Source organism: Bos taurus, chromosome 3 (genome assembly GCF_002263795.3).
Source record: "Bos taurus isolate L1 Dominette 01449 registration number 42190680 breed Hereford chromosome 3, ARS-UCD2.0, whole genome shotgun sequence".
Taxonomy (NCBI): Eukaryota; Metazoa; Chordata; class Mammalia; order Artiodactyla; family Bovidae; genus Bos; species Bos taurus.
In genome coordinates, this window is record NC_037330.1 from 113,566,013 (window position 1) to 113,580,284 (window position 14,272).

Here is a 14,272-nt window from a genome sequence, read left to right on the forward strand (position 1 = left end):
TCCTTTAGGATGGTGTAAAAACCAGTATTTCTGTACAATTTGCTGGAATTGTTTTTCTTTATAATAAAAATCTCTTCTTTTCAAAACCAAAAAACAAAAACCAAAAGGAAAGCTCTCTGGCTATTATGGTTCCTGCAGCTATGAATATATTTCTCAGTTTCATAGCCACTTAGCTACTTCAGACTCCAGATGTGCTTTAACATGTGTAATTGTATCCACACTTGGCAGAGTACTCTTTTGTAACAGCAACTTGGGGAAAAAGATCTGGAAATAAAATACATACATTTATGAGTAGCAGGAAACAAACACGACCCAGTAAGTAATACATGAAGCAAGACTGCCTACAATGAGATATTTTTTCATTCAACATTTTTAAACATTATTTTTCGTTGACATATAAAATCATTTCATTGACCTGACATAAAATCTGCCATCTTCCCCATTTGTAAGCGTCTAATTCAGCAGGAGTCAGCACGTGTGTCCACACTGTATCTCAGCATCGCCAGCTAGTGGTAAAGAACCTGTCTGCCAGTGCCGGAGACGTAAAGGACACAGGTTCAGCCCCTGGCTTGAGAAGATCCCCTGAAGGAGGGCCTGGCAACCCACTCCAGTATCGTTGTCTGGAGGAGTCTGGCAGGCTGCAGTCCGTAGAGTCACAAAGCGTGGGACACGACTGAAGCCACTTAGCACACACCACCATCAGCTTCTACTTTGTTCAATTTTGACTTATTTTTCTCACAGTGCAGAAAACAGGGAAGCGAAAGTGAGAATCTGGTCCACTCACTGAGCTGACGTTCTCTGCTCACTCTTGTGGGACCAAGAGGGCTCTGAGGGATTCGGCAAGCCAATGCCATTGTCCACCTGTGAAGCCTGTTTTGGGGATAAAGGTGATTGAAAATGTCTCTCCTGCTAGCCGTTGAATTTGCTCAGAGAAGCCACCTGCTGGTACCGAAAGAGAGCGCAACCTCGTACAGTATTTTAAAATTCTCTAAAAAATCACGTTTGTCTCCGTAGAGGAATTTGGGCATTTCATTAAGTCTTGGATAAAATGACAAAGTTGTAGGCTATATACCTATGCCTCTATAGCTATGCATACAAATCTGTGCCTGTACTTCTACATCTATACCTATATATCTGTATATATATACAGATATGTATATATATATACATATACACACACACAGATATATACACACATATATGCCTATACACATCTGGGCTTCCCTGGGAGCTCAGATGGTAAAGAATCTGCCCACAATGCAAGAGATATAGGTTCTATCCCTGGGTCAGGAAGATCCCCTAGAAAAGGGAATGGCTACCCACTCTAGTATTCTTGCTTGGAGAACCCCATGGACAGACCACGGGATCACTAAGAGCTGGACACGATTGAGCAACTAACACACACACACACACACACACCTCTGTCTCCATTTCCACCTCATCCCCATCTCCACCTCATCTCCATCTTCACCTCCATCTTCATTTTCATCTCCATCCCTCCCACTGAATGACAGTGTTTACTTACGTCAAGGATCCATTCACTGAAGAATTTCAGGTCGTACTGAAAACATTTGCATAGAACTTGTTTAGGCCAAGTGATACTTTATTTGTTGTGGATATAGGTTTGGAATTACGATGAAAACTGGGATAGAGCAAAGAACTTGATGGTTTAATAATCAGAAAATAAAGGAGAAAAGTCCTTTGTTGCTTCATTAATCTCACTCTGAGACCAAGACAGGGTTACTTGGCCCCCAGTACTTCTATCGGTTACAATAAAAGCCCATTTTACCTCTCCTCAGAAGGACACGCTTGCTGTACAGTGCTGAAGATGGAGGCTGGAGGTGGGGGTGCCCCCAAGTCTCCCCTGGGAATTCTCTGGTCTTTCTATGGGTATCTGTGGTGGTCCTGGCTTTCCGCAGGGAAGGACTGACAAGTCCTCCTACATCTGGCCTGTAGGAGTTTTCTGGGGCTGCCTGAACAAAAAGCTCCAGGCTGGGGGCTTAAATAACACATTTCTTCAGTTGTGAAGGCTGGAAGCCCAAGGTTAAGTCTGCAGGTTTCATTTTCTCTGAGGTCTCTCCTTGGCATGTTTTTTTCTGAGTCTTCACATGGCTTTCCCTCTGTGTCTGTCTGTGTCCTCATCTCCCCTTCTTATAAGGACACGAGTTGATTAGGGTCCACCCTAACAACTTCATTTTAACCTGATTAATTCTGCAGAGATCCTATATTCAAATACAGTCACATTCTGAGGTCCTGGGAAAGTGAAAGTGAAAGATGCTCAGTCGTGTCTGATTCTTTGTGAACCCATGGACTATACAGTCCATGGAATTCTCCAGGCCAGCGTACTGGAGTGGGTAGCCTTTCCCTTCTCCAGGGGATCTTCCTGACCCAGGAACTGAACTGGGGTCTCCTGCATTGCAGGTGGATTCTTGACCTGCTGAGCTATCAGGGAAGTCCCAAAGTCCTGGGAGGTAGAAGTTTAACATAGATTTGGAAGGAGACATGATTCAGACCATAACAGGGGTAGGCAGTGTCCAGGCCTGTCTTGTTCTCTTCTTGCTCAGAGAGCCCGGCTTGTCCAAGACTTCGGAGGGCCTGCATTTATTTGCCTGGGGACTCTCGTCTCCTCTGGTCTCGACCCCTCCAGCTCCTGTTGCTGTGACTCTTGCTGTCACTGTCGAGGACCACAGGAGATTGCCCTGAAAACCTGGAAAACCCAAGTCTAAGCCCTGCAGCCTGGTGCTCAAAGCCGGGTCATTCTTTGATTCCTCAGGACCATGACATTCCTGCAGTGTCAGCCCGGTTGGTTCTCCACAACACAGTCCCCCTCCTTCCAGCATCAAGGCAGCCTCCTTCTCCTTTGGTTCTTTCTCCCTCAGTTCAGTTCAGTTGCTCAGTCATGTCCGACTCTTTGTGACCGGACTGCCGCACGCCAGGCCTCCCTGTCCATCACCAACTCCCGGAGCTTACTCAAACTCATGTCCATCAAGTCAGTGATGCCATTCAACCGTCTTATCCTCTGTCGTCCCCTTCTCCTCCTGCCTTCAATCTTTCTCCCTAGGTATATTTTAAACCCCAGATGTAATTGTACACCCTGTTTTGTAACTCACACCAATTACTTGGTAGCATGTATATATATATATATATATATATATTTTTTTTTTTAGAGTTTTTTTTTATGTGGACCATTTAAAAAGTCTTTATTGAATTTGCTACAATATTGCATTTGTTATATGTTTTGGTATATACAAGGCATGTGGGATCTTAGCTCTCCAACAAGGGATCCAACCAGCACTCCCTGTGCTGGGAGGTGAAGTCTTAACTGGACCATCAGGGAAGTGCTGGCAACACACATTTTGAACCTTTCCCTGCAAACACAGCTCTACATCCCCATGTGCAATGGCTCTACGATGGTTCACTGAGGAGCGCCTCCTCCTTCCCCCCATCTCTCTCACCTCCCCCGACTCTGTGCTCATCCCCCTCTGCTCTCAGCTTTCCTTCTGCCAGCCTGGGGTCACTGGTCCACCACCTTTGACAAGGATTATTCCTCCACAGCAGAGCAGTATGCAGTTGGTACTTCAGTCTCTGTAATTTCCTAGCTTTGCGGCCTTTTTCAGTTCATAGCTTGGTTTTCAAACTAAACGTTAGGCTCTGCTTTCCAATTCCTTTGCACCTCTAAAAATACCGGGAAGGATGCTGTGCAGATTGCAGTCTGAGGACAGAGAGGAACAGATCCACGGCCTTGTCTGTATGTGCGTGTACTTGGGTTGTATGTCGGGAAGGAAGTTGTGGGGGTTAAGGGTGTAAGAGTTTTTAGTCCGAGGGTCCACATTTGCGGCGATTTTGAGGTTTCTCCGATTCTCTCTCTGCTTCTGGCTAGATCTCTGCTTACGTGGGTCCTCATTCAGATGCAACCCCGATGTTCCCAGTTTTCCACAGTCCTCACCCTTCCCTACTGCTTCACACTAGGTCACATTATTCATTACCTGTCTGACCCTTGGAGTATTTGTGGCCTTATCTTAAGTTTTTCTTAAAGATTTTCTTTGTCAACAGGATTTCTTCCCTGAATTGAATAAGCTTTTTCTAGGAGTTACCACTATAATTAATTATGTCATAACCCTCCTTTCACATCTTGATCAAACCCTTCTGTCTTTACAAAATTGCCCCTTGACTTCCATTATATTTAATCTCTATCCTCTTGGCATTCGTTTGACCCTTTAATCAAATTTTAAATTATACCATCCTATTTCTACTTACCTGAAATGTATACTTCATATATGACTACATAACAGAATCTCTCACTTGATGAAGAATCCGCCTGCAATGCAGGAGACTCCACAACGCAGGAGATTCCTGGGTTGGGAAGATGCGCTGGAGAAGGGATAGGCTACCCACTCCAGTATCTTTGGGCTTCTCTTGTGGCTCAGCTGGTAAAGAACCCGCCTGTATGCAGAAGACCTGGGTTCGATCCCTTGGTTGGGAACATCCCCTGGAGAAGGGAAAAGTAACCCACTCCAGTATTCTGGCCTAGAGAATTCCACGGACTGTACCCTATGGGGTTGCAAAGAGTCGGATGTGACTGAGCGGCTTTCACTTCATTTTTCAAGGAACATTAACTATAACAAAACTGTTTAAATTATGCTAGTGGTACATCATTTAAATAAAATGACTGAAAATTGTCCACCATTGATTATTATTTTATTTCTCCTAGTTGAGTTGTCACAAAGACAAAGTATAGTTTAAAGGGGATATGGAAATGACTATGAATTAATCCAACCAGTCCATTCTGAAGGAGATCAGCCCTGGGATTTCTTTGGAGGGAATAATGCTGAAGCTGAAACTCCAGTACTTTGGCCACCAAATGCGAAGAGTTGACTCATTGGAAAAGACTCTGATGCTGGGAGGGATTGGGGGCAGGAGGAGAAGGGGATGACAGAGGATGAGATGGCTGGATGGCATCACTGACTCGATGGATGTGAGTCTGAATGAACTCCGGGAGTTGGTGATGGACAGGGAGGCCTGGTGTGCTGCGATTCCTGGGGTCGCAAAGAATTGGACACTACTGAGCAACTGAACTTAACTTAATAAAGCCAGCCTTGCTGAGTTTTTAAAAAAATATTTATTTATTTATTTGACTGTTGCAGCATGCAAGTGTGGCATGTGGGGTTTAGTTCTGTGACCAGAGATGGAACCCAGGCCCCTGCATTCAGAGCAGGGAGTCTTAACCACTGGGCTGGCTGGGGAGCCCCTGGCCTTGCTGAGATCTCTTGTGACTTGCACCTCAGCCCTGCCAGCCATCCCAATACTGAATATATGTCCGTGTGGAGAAAGTTAACAAAACCGACGAAAATACATGTGTTGAATTTCCTCTACTTAAGAAATTTTCTTAATCTTAATCATTAGCTTTTAATCTATTAATTAATCTTGTCATGACGTTCCATAATGAGCATTTTCTATTTCATTTGTGGTTTTTAATATGTGCCATAATTGTAGAAATTCAGCTTTAGTGTGTTTAATTCGATGATACAACTGCCAAGCCAAGAGTGGGGATTTGGTATTCCGCTTTATGAGCATTTAAAATACCTGTTCTGTGAATATGCATTCTTTACTCAAAGTCAATGACTTCACTTACATTGTATTTGGTGCCTGGAGGTTTTTTTTTTTTTTTTCGGTTCCTCCTCTTAAAAGAACTTCAGAGAAGAGGGCGGGGCTGAGAAGGCTCAAGTTATAAAAAGCCTCTTCCTTTTGCAAGTGCATCAGAAGAGCAGGATCCTTGGAGTAAAGCAAATCCTGTCTGATAAACTTCCAGGGGTAAGGTACCAACTTTTGCTTTTCATCTTTCCGTAAGTTTTGCAATTGTGTAGCTTGCAAAATTGATGTGAGTTTAGTGTCTCTGAGGAGGATACCCTTTGTTTTTTCTATGAAGGTAAGAAACTAAAGGAAGATGAAATTGGAAATTTCTCAAAGATCTGTGTGGATAAGCAAAATGCTAGTGCACAGGTGTCTTTAGCCTCATTCGGATTTATTTAGAAATGTAGAAATCTGTGCTGGATTTTTGAGTGATTTAAAATAGATCTGCAGTATTTTCCCCTCTGATCGGCAGAGTCAGAAACGTCCTCAGATGAGTTCTACTAAAAAGTTGCCAGCTTCTTACGTCTGCAATTGACTACCTTAACCAATCCTATGTTTCCAAACCTATTGGGAGCTAAACAGGTTGTTCTTATTTTTTTTAATTTTTATGACTTCAATTTTTTTAAACTTTTTATTTTGTATCGGAGTATAGCTTATTAACAATGTTGTGATAGTTTCAGGTGAACAGGGAAGGGACTCAGCCATGCATATACCTGAATCCATCCTCCCCCAGACTCCCTTCCCATCCAGCCTGCCTTATAACACTGAGCAGAATTCTCTGTGATATACGGTAGGTCCTTAAAACAGGTTGTTCTTAAATCTAGACTATTGTGACATATAAATGAACATTCAGAAAGTATGCATTCAGATGGTCAATGGTCTTGATAATAAAAGGAGAAAGGTATATTTGACTTACTTTTACACACTGTGGTTCCTTTAGTTTTTTTTTTTTTTTTTTCAGCTTCTCAAACATGCTCATTGCTTGTATCATTTAGAAGCAAGAAAGAAACTCTGAGGAGTTGTATGAATAATTAAAGGTTTTATTTCTGCTTAATTTTGAAGCCATTATTGCTAGTGCTGACTTTTTCGGTGTAAAAATTCTTAAGCAGAAAGTAAGAGAATGGTTATTCCTCAGGTCTGTTCTATATGTATGCCTACAACTATGCTTATTATGGCAGGAGTTTTAGCATGTCAGTATCGTAGAGGATAAAGAAATTTCTTCCAAGGTTAGGACTTTGGATGTACAATTCTTTAAAATTTGGAACAAAGTTGTTATCATCCATTATTAATTTTTTTTGGTTTTGCCTAAGAACTGATGTGATTCTTGGCATCACATCAGACAACAGTTCCAGGCACCACAGGGACCCTCTGCCTTTCTCCTTCAAGCATCATCTGCTGCCCTGTCCTGCCTCCTGTCTCTTTCCTATTACGTTTGGTTCAGGACACGTGGGGCTTCCCTGATGGCTCAGATGGTGAAGAATCTGCCTGCAATGCAGGAGATGCGGGTTCAGTCCCTGGGTGGGGAAGATCCCCTGGAGAAGGGAATGGCTACCCACTCCAGTATTCTGGCCTGGAGAATCCCAGGGACAGAGGAGCCTGGCAGGGTACAGTCCACGGGGTTGGATAAGAGTCAGGCTCAGCTGAGCGACTAACACTATTATTTCCCTTCACATGAGACTGATGACTTTAGGAGCCTCCATTGGCTTCTGCCATTTACCCAGTTTTTAGCCATCTATTCAAATCACAAAAAAATGTGGTCGACAGAGGCAATTAGAAAAGCAGGACAATTCCTGTAACCAAACAAACCTCAGTTCTCCTCTACGGGTGAACGAGGCGTGGAGACAAAGTTGTGCACAGACCTTGCAGGTCTGTAGCTTTGCAGGCATCGCTGTAACACTGTTGCCAAAATGAGAATTAAGAAGATTTCTCTGGATGGTGTCATTTATATTTGAAGCCTCTGCAAGTGTCACACTCATTACAATGAATAATTGATGGGAGGGAAGAGTGGAGATGGCTGGGGTTTGGTTTGGGGCCTTTTGGAACATTTTCAACAGAACATGAACAATTTACTTCCTCTCTCATTCAGGGTTAGTAAGGAGAAATTCTTCTTCTTCTTTTTCTTTCTGTTCTTTTAGAAATCAGAGAGAGACTTAGAACTTGAAAATGGCATCTTAGAACTGGTTTGAACGTGGTGATAGGCACGCCGAAACACAATTTTAAAAACATGCCAAAAACCACTCATGTGTTAGAACAATAACATAGCAAGTTGATTTTTGTTTTCGTTTTGGGCTTACAGGACAAAAGAGTATTCTGTTGTTGATGGGTGACCATTTGAAATTTCTAGACTATTTGAAATTATCGTGATTGTCAGCGATAAAAGTAATGTCAGCCTACTCCCCTCAATCAACAAAACAAGGTTTTTAATTCTTTAAATTTTGATAGGGTGTTGATACAGTAAATGTGACAATCTTTTCTTTCACAAGGGCTTAGTAAAGTGGTCAAAGGAGCTTAAATTTTAAGGATTAGATTCCTAGGCCAGGCTGCTTTGGTGTGAATGTTGTATACCCTACTTATCAGCTGTGTGACTTTGGGGAAGTTACTTAACCGCCCTGTGCCTTGGTTTCCTCGTTCATTTAGAGGGAAAATAATAATCCGTATAATGCATGGGAGGATTAGAAAAGTTGACCCATGTGAAGAGTATAGCACTGTGCCTGGCACGTAACCAGCTTCACATAAGACGAAGCTGTTATTTATTCCGAGCTTCATGAAGACGTATGTGTCATATGCCGTCAGGACAAATCGTGTCGTTTATAAACTCAACTTGCAACCACGAAAGAACACTCAGCCCAAGTTTTCTTGAGAATACTTTTATTTTTTTCTAGTCAAAGATTCTTTTATTTTCTAAAATTTCTGTACCATATTTCATTTAGTCATATACCCGGAATATTTTCATTTTAACATGTAACCAATATAACAATTATAAATGCCATGTTTTACATTATTTTTTTTTTCATTTTAAATCTTCAAAATCCACTGTGTATTATACACTCACAGAGTATCTGTTACACCATCCGCATGTCACATGTGCCCCAGGCACAAGTGGCTCAAGCCTGCTGGACTGAACCACTCAGGTCTAGAGCCTGTGCTTCTTAGCAATGCAGTGTTTAGTAGAAGCTTTCAGACAAAAATGCTAGCATTATTGTTTGTAAAAATGTTATAACTGACCATAGAACTTTAATGGATAGAGCCAACATAACGAAATTAAAGGTTGAAACAGGATGAAGAGAGGAGGGTTATTGGATTTCTTAATTCCAGACTATTTCCAGAGAGGTAAAAATCTCTTTCTTAGGCTTCTCCACGTCTTGCTCCAAAAAGTCCCTCTCCCCCTTCCCAGGTCTCCTTTTTTTGTGTGTGAATGAAAAGAGGTGGCAGAAGGTGGATGAATACACTTTTGCACCCAAGGCTTATGAATCTAGGGTTTCTCTAAATACAGACTGAGGGCTTTCCTGATGGCTCAGTGGTAAAGAATCTGCCTCCTAATGCAGGAGATGTGGTTTGATCCCTGGATTAGTAAGACCCTCTGGAGGAGGAAATGGCAACCCACTGCAATATTCTTGCCTGGAGAATCCCATGGACAGAGGACCCTGGTTGGCTATAGTTCATAGGGTCGCAAAAGATTCAGACACGGCTGAGCGACTCAGCAACAAAAATACACACGGAATACATAACACGTGACCTCCTCTGAAGTGTCTAGTCAATTCCATGCTTGTGCTTGAAAAAGATTCCAGTACAAGCTTTGACTGGTGTTATTGGTTGCCTCCTGGCTGAGCTGAGTGGTTCTGCAGCAGCCTCAGCAGCCTCAGGAAACACTTTAGAGTTGCTGAATCTGCGTCCCACCCCACATCTGTGGGGTCCCTGTGGGTGGGGCCCACAAGTCTGAGTTTGAGTGAGGCCCCAGTGATTTTGTTGCCCAGTCATCATGTGTTTTCACGTGGGAATTTGGAGAAAGTGGGCAGTGGTTAGCACAGAGCTGCTGCTGTCCTGATGTGGATGGTAAGCAGTGTCTTCACAATCTATTGTAAAGCTGGAAACCATGAATGCTGGTTCAGAATCCACTGTGGCTTTAATTGTCACTGAGATAATCTTCTTGGTGGGTATTAGGACTCCATTAATTTAATGAGTCATCTGCAATCTGAGAATAAGGACCATAAGTAAAAATAATTGAGATATTAATGAAAACAAAAAGATTTTACATCATTCCACAAGTAGGAACGAAATCAAACCAGTCAATCCTAAAAGAAATCAACCCTGAATCCTCATTGGAAGGACTGATGCGAAAGCTGAAGCTCCAGCACTTTGGCCACCTGATGCAAAGAGCCAACTCATTGGGAAAGACCCTGATGCTGGGAAAGATTGAGGGCAGGAGGAGAAGGGGCGGCAGAGGATGAGATGGCTGGATGGCATCACCGACTCAATGGACATGAGTTTGAGCAAACTCAGGGAGACAGTGAAGGACAGGGAAGCCTGGTGTACTGCAGTCCATGGGGTCACAAAGAGTCACACATGACTGAGCGACTGAACGAGAAGTACGTCCTAAATCTGGCCAAACTCTCAGACATTTCTCTACCGGAGCCATCATTCGTCCCTACTACAGAATTGCCTGCACTGGATTTTACCTTAGTCACGCATCTTCCACTGGCATTCAGGACTTTCTACTAGACGGCCACACAGTTTGGTGCTGTAGGTATTACAGGGTTATGTCACGATGTCTCCTATCGTGTGGCCCAGGGTTCTTTTTATACAGGTTTATTTCTTTTAACTTATTATTTTGAGATAATAACAGACCCACAGTAGCGCACCAGTCAGAGTCAAATTGCTGCCTCTGAGGCCCTCTTAAATTGTAGTTTGGAAACTGTCATTGCTTTTGCACATGCTAAGAGTCAGATTGCTGCCTTTCATGCATACTCAAATATGTATGGAACAGTCACAGAGGATTATCCATTTGAAATTGCAAGAATAGTACAGAGAGATCCCAGGTCACCTTCACCTGGTTCCCCACAAAGGTTACATCACACATAACCAGAGTGTAATATCAAAACCAGGAAACTGACACTGGTATACTCCGCAGCCTTTATTTATTCAGATTTTTCTCACTTGCATGTGCAGTGCATGCCTGCGTGCTCAGTCATGTCTGACTGTTTGCGGCCCCATGGACTATAGCCTGCCAGGCTCTTCTGTCCATGGGAAAAGCCAGGGGATCGTCCCATCCTGGGGATCGAACCCTCTCCTGCATTGGCAGGTGGATTCTTTGCCACTGCACCACCTAGGAAGCAGGTGTAGAGCTTTATGCAATTTTAGCATGAGTAGATTTGTGTAACCACCACCACAATCACATTGTGGAACTGTTCTACTGCAACTGCTAGAAAAATACCCCCCATGCTGCTCCTTCACAATCTCGCCGCCTGCCCCATCCCACCCAAACTGCAGGAGCTGTTTGTATACTGGACTCTGGATCAGGGAATATGGGTTTGATCTTGCTTTATGGACTCTGTGAAACATGTAATTGACTGTGTTCCCTTGCTTTCAGTTCGGTTCAGTTGCTCAGTCGTGTCTGACTCTTTGCAACCCCATGAACCACAGCACTCCAGGCCTCCCTGTCCATCACCAACTCCTGGAGTCCACCCAAACCCATGTCCATTGAGTTGGTGATGCCATCCAACCATCTCATCCTCTGTCGTCCCCTTCTCCTCCTGCCCTCAATCTTTCCCAGCATCAGGGTCTTTGCAAATGAGTCAGCTCTCTGCATGAGGTGGCCAAAGTACTGGAGTTTCAGCTTCAACATCAGTCCTTCCAATGAACATCCAGGACTGATCTCCTTTAGGATAGACTGGCTGGATCTCCTTGCAGTCCAAGGGACTCTCAAGAGTCTTCTCCAACACCACAGTTCAAAAGCATCAATTCTTCAGCACTCAGCTTTCTTTATAGTCCAACTCTCACATCCATAAATGACCACTGGAAAAACCATAGCCTTGACTAGACTGACTGTTGTTGGCAAAATAATGTCTCTGCTTTTTAATATGCCATCTAGGTTGGTCATAACTTTCCTTCCAAGGAGTAAGCATCTTTTAATTTCATGGCTGCAATCACCATCTGCGGTGATTTTGGAGCCCAGAAAAATAAAGTCAGCCACTTTTTCCACTGTTTCCCCACCTGTTTGCCATGAAGCTATGGGACCAGATGCCATGATCTTAGTTTTCTGAATGTTGAGCTTTAAGCCAACTTTTTCACTCTCCTCTTTCACTTTCATCAAGAGGCTCTTTGGTTCTTCACTTTCTGCCATAAGGGTGGTGTCATCTGCGTATCTGAGGGTATTGATATTTCTCCCGGCAGTTTTGACTCCAGCTTGTGCTTCCTCCAGCCCAGCGTTTCTCATGATGTACTCTGCATAGAAGTTAAATAAGCAGGGTGACAATGTCTCTTGCAATTAGGTTGCAGTTTGTAGCCATGCACTACAAGCAGGCTTTCCATGCTCTGCAGGAGCCCTTCGCCTTACTAGTTTCTCTTTCATTTTAATCTCTGCTCACCTCTTTCTCTCTGGTTCCTTTGTTTTCAATAATATCTTAGTAAGTCTCTTCAAATATTTGTGCACCCAGATAAGTGCAAAAAAAAAAAAAAATTCCAATATCTTCTCCATTTATTCTTTAAACTCATCACTCCCTTCAAAACCCTTTTTTTGAACGGCTGAAAGTTGTGTGGGTGCCTTCTGACCTCCTCCTCCAATTCCTGAGGGTGCTTTCTGCTGCATTCACATTTGTATTGGCTGAGGATGCAATTCCTACATCACAATCTTTCGCCTTATATGCAATGCTTTTTGTTATCTTGAATGCTATAACCAATAACAAACTTAATTAGAGGAAGACACAGAGGGAAATTTCAGATACTGAGGTGGATTTCTGGGTAGGTTTTAAATCTTTAAGGTTTTAAAACCTTTAAGGGTTGTTCACAATGTCTTTTTTTAGATGTAGGGCTTTCCTCTCACTGGGCAATTTTCACTTAACAGTCCTTACATTGTGAAGTTCAATCAGAGTCTTATGCCTGTAAAGTTTCCAAGAACATCTGAGATTTAGTTTGTACATGTATCTGCTGCTGCTGCTGCTGCTGCTAAGTCGCTTCAGTCGTGTCCGACTCTGTGCAACCCCAGAGACAGCAGCCCACCAGGCTCCCCCGCCCCTGGGATTCTCCAGGCAAGAACACTGGAGTGGGTTGCCATTTCCTTCTCCACATGTATCTGGGTCATTTTTAAAGCTACTGTAACCTTTAATTCAAGAAAATTCATTGTCTTGAACATTTTTAAAAGTAAAAAATCAAGACATCCTTAATAAAATTTCAAATTTAGACATTAAAATGTATGTGAAAGGACAAAGAACACAAACCATTCCTAACATCCATACATACCAAGAAATTTTCTGTTTTAGCTGCTTGTATGGCTTTATCTTTTTATCCTTAAGAAATTTCACTGGGTACCTTTAAGCCTATTAATTTCACCTGGCATGAGACTTTTTTTTTTTTTTAATATTGAAGACTTAGTTGGCAACCCACTCCACTATTCTTGCCTGGAAAACTCCATGGATGGAGGAGCCTGGTAGGCTACAGTCCATGGGGTAGCAAAGAGTTGGACACGACTGAGCAACTTCACTTTCAGTTCTTTCCCTACTCCAGGGAAGAAGATTTATCCTATTGACTTTTGCTACATCTGCTGTGTGGAACTTTTTCTTCTTTTCTTTTTTTAAACAACTGACTATTAATTTATTAAAAAGGTTGATTTAGACATTGGCAATGGCAGCTTCCACCTTGACTTCTGGCTCAGTCTTGATAGAAGGGATCTGCTTGACAATCGCAGAAGGACGGTGTGGGTCCATGAGTCGCTTGTGGATCCTCATCTGGAATCAATCCCAAGTCTTAGAACCATGATGACAAGGAGTTTTCCTCGTCGTTATTCTCCAAGTCTTGGGAGGCATCCAAACAGGGCCTTTCACTTTGAGATTCTTTTCCTTCATGCCTCTGCAGGTCAGCACATACCTTCTTCAGAGACTTCACATTGAAGCTGGTGAGGGTGATCCTACAGGAATCAACATCTGGGCTTCCTGGTGGCTCAGTGGTAAAGAATCTCCCGCAATGCAGGAGATGTGAGTTCGATCCCTGGGTTGGGAAGATCCCCTGGAGAAGGGAATGGCAACCCTTTCCAGTATTCTTGCCAGGGAAATCCCATGGACAGAGGAGCCTAGTGGGCTCATGGAGTCCATGAAGTCACTAAGAGTTGGAAACAGCTGAGCATGCATGCTTGGTGTGTTTATTTGAATTCCTCTTGACATTATGTGTTTCATTATTGAAGAAAAGTACATCTTTCATTTTTTTGCCTGAATTTTTGGTAAAGAATCCGCCTGCAATGCAGGAGACCCCAGTTCAATTCCTGGGTTGGGAGGAGCCCCCGGAGAAGGGAAAGGCTACCCACTCCAGTATTCTGGCCTGAAGAATCCCATGGACCGTGTAGTCCATGGGGTCACAAAGAGTCGCATTCAATTTGGACTTTCATTTTCACACTTTCACACTTTCACTTTTGAAGTCCTGGCCTGTGTTATGA